Raw genomic sequence first — 6,000 nt, 5'->3', positions numbered from 1 at the left:
GGCTCCCCGCTGAGCAGAGAGCCCGATGTGGGGCTCGATCCCAGGACTCTGGGATCATGACCTGAGCTGAAGGCAGAGGCTTTAACCCACTGAGCCACCCAGGCACCCCGATGGAGTGATCTTGAGTGCTCACTGGACTTTTCTGCGCCTCAGTTTCTGTAAAAAAAAAAAAAAAAAAAAAAAATGGGGGGGAGGGCAATGAGGTCATCTACCTATATCATTATTATGAAGATTAAACGAGTTAACCCATGACAAAAGTGGCCCAAAGTGCTCAGACCATAGGAAGCCGCCAGGAAATGCGAGCACTGAAAAGAAAAGTAATGATCGTTTTATTATTCCATGACCTCAGGCTAAATAGGAGAGCTGATGGGTGTGGAAAAGATTACTGTTCTCCCACCCCCAACCAGTTTAATGCAACCCCATGGAAGAAAAATTGAGGAGAGGTCTCTGGACGCCTCTAAGATGACACATGTAGTTCCAGTGGCTGCGGTGTGGCAGGCGTTGTGCCCAGACCCGAGGGAGAGAAATTGGTAAGCAGCACAGGACAGCTTCTGTCTTCTCTGAGGTTCTAGATTACTTGGGGGAGGCGGTCAGGTACACAGGGGTACGGTACAGGGTAAATGCAATGACCCGGTCAATTCCGGATGGCAGGGGGGTCTCCGGTGAGGGACACCTACCCGAAAACCCAGGAACCAGGAGAGACTTCTTCTTCTTCTTCTTCTTCTTCTTCTCCTTCTCCTTCTCCTTCTCCTTCTCCTTCTTCTTCTTTTTTAAAGATTTTATTTATTTATTTGACAGACAGAGATCACAAGTAGGCCAGAGAGGCTGGCAGAGAGAGAGGGGAAGCAGGCTCCCTGCTGAGCAGAGAGCCTGATGCGGGGCTTGATCCCAGGACCCTGGGATCATGACCTGAGCCGAAGGCAGAGGCTTAACCCCTGAGCCACCCAGGGGCCCCTGGGAGAGACTTCTTAGAGGCCGGGTGAGAAGCAGATCCCCTCTATGCCCAGTGATGACACAATCCTCTCCCTCCCAGAGCAAAAATACTAGTAGTCATCGAACTACTGTTACCAGTAACAATGACGATAATTAAGTAACGATGTCATGATGATAATAATTAGGGTAATATGAAATTCAACATGATTGTGTGAAATAATTATAATTTCAAGAATTAAAACATATTTAGGCTTGTTCCAAGCACATGTCGGGCATCAGCTCATCTAATCCTAGCAGCCTCTTGGTGGGTCCGCTCTGTCCGGACAAGACGTGGCCTCTCTCACCTCTGTCTCCTGCTGGCCCTGCTGAGGAGGGCCAAGTGAGGAAGATGGAAGACCGAGCTGTCTCTCCCACCCAGTTCGGGCTCTCCAGGGAGAAGGTGTTCCCAGCTCCCCCTTTCCAGACAATGTCATGGCAGAAAGAGAAAGAGAAAGTCCTCCCTTCTCAGACTGAGTCATCCCTCTGCATCCTGATTCCCCAAACGAGGACCCCGTCATGACCTCTGGTGTTGCTGTACACGGCATCAGATCACAGTGGATCTCACGATGACATTTATTCCTGATTTAACTTGCACTCAGTGATTCTGAAAATACTGAGGAGAAAGTCTCAGCTTGGTGCTAGCAGGTTTCCAGTGCTTCTCCCCTATCTGCTGCCCTCTTTTAACAAAAAATGTGCCTGCCTCTGACTTTCTTCCTGGGGTGCCTTGAACGAGGACGGGAGCAGAGCCCTTCTCCCACCGCAGCAGGTCTGTCTTTGGACCTGAGCCGTGATTACCTTGCCGCCATCTACATGTTTGCCCTCTTCGTTTGTGCCCTCGTGCTTTATTTTCTGTTTCCTTTTCTAGAACTTGGTAAAGCCAACAAGAACTTTCCCTGACCTGAGAGTTGGATTTCACTGTGCTGCATTCATTATTACACAGCGTTTTACCCACAATTACTTCCTGTTCAAGTTCCTGTTTGTTGCTGTGCACCGAGAACCCACCTTGGTATGGGAGGCTTGGAGAGGAGTGAAGGGGAAGCTGGAGATCCAGTCTTCTCCCTGGAGAGCAGGGGCAGACACAGGACCCCATGACATTACCGCTACAACCAGCCGCTGCTGTGGGAGTCAGGCCAAAGGGCTGAAAGGAGCTGGTTTGTAAATTCCCCTTCTGGGCATTTATCCAAGAGAAATGGGTGCCTATGCTAGTATTAGACGCACACAAGGATGTTTATGATGGAGTTTTCTAAGGTAGTCCCAAACAGAGAACACCCCACATGGCCAGTGACATTGACCAGAGAAGCAAATTGTTGGTATATTCATGCAGAGCAACGACAACAACGGATGAATGGATGCTGACATAATAAAACATGGTTGAATCTTACAGACATTATGTAGAGGGAAAAAAAATCCAGAAATTCCCATTTATAGGAAATTCAAGAGGAGGCAAGACTGATGCGTGATCTCAGCCTTAAAAAGGAAGGAAGTTCTGATACATGTTCCAGCATGGGTCAGCCTTGAGAGCATTATGCTAAGTGTCATAAGCCAGGGTTATGGACTGAATGTCTGTGCCCCTCCCCCCACCCCAATTCATCTGTAGAAGCCCTAATCCTCAATATGATAGTAGATGGAGGTGGGGCCTATGGATGTAATTGGGGTAGATGAGGTCATAAGGATGGAACCCCCTAAGACATGCTCTCTCTCTCTCTCTCTCTCTGCATGCATGCACCAAGGAAAGGCCACGTGAGGACATGACCAGGAAGAGAAGTCTCCAAGAACCTCATCATGCTGGCATCCTCTTCGTGGATTTCTGGCCTCTAGAACCATGAGAAATAAATGTTGGTTAAGCCATTCAGTCGATGGTAAGTTATGGCCACCTGAACTGAAGACCACCAGGTTCGCAGCGATAAATGCTGTAAGATTTAAAGAAAAAAATTGTATGATTAAATGCACGTGAGTTACTGTGAGTATTTAAAATCAGAGACAGAAAGATGAAAAGTGGTTGCCAGGGGCTGGGGCGGGGGGGAATGGGGTGTTGTTGAAGGGGTACAGAGTTTCAGTTTTGCAAGATGAAAGAAGTTCTGGAGATGGGTTGCGCCACCATGTGAAGGTACATAACACCACTGCACACTTAGAGATGGTTAATCAAAACCGCAAGAAGATGCCACCTCACACCTGTTAAAATGGCTGTCATCAGAAAGATAAGAGATAACAAGTATTGGTAAGGAGGTGCAGAAAGGCCACCCTTGTGCACTGTTGGTGGGCATGTAAATTGGTGCAGTTATTTTGGAAAAACAGTGTGGAGGGTTCTCAAGAAATTAAAAATAGAACCACCATATGATCCAACAATTCTTTCTGGATACGTATTTGAAGGAAACAAAATCACTCTCAAGGAGATATCTGCTTCCCTGTGTTCATTGCGGCATTATCTATGATAGCGAGGACATGGACCCAAGCTAGGTGCCCATCGATGGCTGGGTATGGATGAATACATAAAAATGTACAGTGTAGGGGCACCTGGGTGGCTCAGTGGATTAAGCCTCTGTCTTCGGCTCAGGTCATGATCTCAGGGTCCTGGGATGGAGTCCCACATCCGGCTCTCTGCTCAGCAGGGAGCCTGCCTCCCCCCTACTCTCTCTCTCTCTGCCTTCTTGGGATCTCTCTGTCAAATAAACAAATAAAATCTTAAAAAAAGTACAGTGTATATGTGTGTGTGTGTGCGCCCGTGTGCACACACACACACTGGAATATTACTCATCCATAAAAAAAGAAGGAAATCCTGTCCTTTATGACAACTTGGATGGAGCTCGAGGGCATTATGCTAAATGAAATAAGTCAAACAGAGAAAGACAAATGCTCTATGATCTCACTTACATGTGGAACCTTAAGAAAAAAAGAACTCATGGAAACAGAAATCAGTTGCTAAGGGAGTAGATCTTAAAAAGTTCTCACCACAAGAAAAAAATTTACAAAAAAAAGAAAAAAATTTACAGCTTTGTGAGCTGAGTGATGTTAACTAAACTTACTGTGGTAATCAATTTGCAATATATATTAAGTAATTATGTTGTACACCTTAACTAGTAACTATTTTATGCCAATTATATCTCAGTAATACTGGGAAAATGCTAAAAAATGGTAAATTTATATTCCATATAGTAAACCACAATTTTAAAAAGTTCTTAAAATAAATAAACCTAATTTATGATGATAAAAATCAGACAGTGGATTCCTCTGGAGGGAATAGCTCCTGAGAAAGGGCACAAGAGGGTTTTCCTGGGAGCTAGAACTTTTTTGCATTTTGACCTGGTAGAGGTTACTTCAGTATAGACATATGTAAAAACATATTCTGCTATAGGCTTAAAATTAATGTACCTTGGGGCACCTGGGTGGCTCAGTGGGTTAATCCTCTGCCTTCGGCTCAGGTCGTGATCCCGGGGTCCTGGAATCGAGCCCCGCCCTTTCTCTCTGCCTACTTGTGATCTCCCTCTCTCTGCCAAATAAATAAATAAAAATCTTTAGAAAATTAAAAAAAAATTAAAGTACCATGTATATCTGCTATACCTTTTAAAAAGTATCTTTTGTGGGGTTCTTGTGTGGCTCATTTGGTTAAACGGCCAGCTCTTGATTTGGACTCAGGTCACGATCTTGGGGTCATGAGATAGAGCGCCAGGCAGGCTCCAGGTCCGGCTTCGAGCTCAATGCGGAGTCTGCTTGTTCCTCTTCCTCCCCCTGTGCTCCTCCCAGCCCCCTTACCTGCGTGTGCTCTGTCAAATAAATAAATAAATACATAAAATTTAAAAAAAACTTTATTTTTCTAAAAGTTTTTATTCATTTATTTATTTTAGAGTTAGAGATAATGCGAGAAGTGAGAGGAGCAGAGGGAGAGGGAACAGGTAGACTCTGAGCTGACGTGGTTGCGGGGCTCGATCCCATGACCCATGAGATCATGACCTGAGCTGAAGCCAAGAATTGGATGCTTAACTGACTGAGCTACCCAGGTACCACGTAAATAAATACAATCTGAAATAGAATTTTTAAAAAAGATTTTTATTTCTATTTATTTGACAGAGAGAGCACAAGCAGGGGAGGTGGCAGGCAGAGGGAAAGGGAGAAGCAGACTCTCTGCTGAACAAGGAGCCTGATGCGGGGCTCCATCCCAGAACCCTGGGATCATGACCTGAGCTTTCCGATGCTTAACAGACTGAGCTACCCAGGTGCCCCTAAATAAATGAAGTGTTAAAAAAAATAAAGGTATCTTCTTTGGAAAACTTTTCTTATGCAAAAGTGCCCATTCTTCTGAGATGCGTTTCCTGGGGAATGTCATAAAACAGCCATAGTGGTTAAAGCAGGGGGTATGGAGTCGGAAGACCTGGGTTCATGTCTTAGTGCCACAGTTTGTAAGAAGGAGCCTTGGAAGAGTTCCATAACCCTTTGTAACTTCGTTTCATCTGTTTATGACATAGGAATCAGGCAGTGGAGATGTCAGTGCGTATAAAAGTGCTTAAGCACAGTATCTGGTTCAATGACAGCATCCGAGCAATAGTAGTTTTAGTTCCCATTTGCTTTTATTTATTATTGCTTTTATTTTATTTATTTATTTTTATTTATTTATTTTTATTTTTTATTTTACTTCTTAAATTTTTTATTTATTATTATTATTTTTTTATTTTTATTTTTTATTTTATTTTTATATTTTATATTATTTTATTTTTAAATTTATTTTATTTTATTTATTATTGCTTTTATTTATTATTATTATAATAAATTATTTATTATTTATTATTATTTTATTTATTATTTGCTTTTATTTATTATTATTTTATTTATTATTGTGCCAAAGTAGACAAAACCGAAAATGTACCATTTGTAAGTGTATGGTTCAGGGGCCTTAAATACATTCACACTGTTGTGCAACCATCACTGCCATCCATCTCTAGAACTTTTTCTCTTTTTACTTTTCTTTCTTTTTTTTTTAACATATTATTTATTTATTTATTTGTCAGAAAGAGAGAGATAGAGAGCACAAGTGGG

The sequence above is a fragment of the Lontra canadensis genome, unplaced genomic scaffold, assembly GCF_010015895.1.
Source record: "Lontra canadensis isolate GAN:19392208 unplaced genomic scaffold, GSC_riverotter_1.0 scaffold146, whole genome shotgun sequence".
Classification (NCBI taxonomy): Eukaryota; Metazoa; Chordata; class Mammalia; order Carnivora; family Mustelidae; genus Lontra; species Lontra canadensis.
This window is presented reverse-complemented; position numbering follows the sequence as displayed.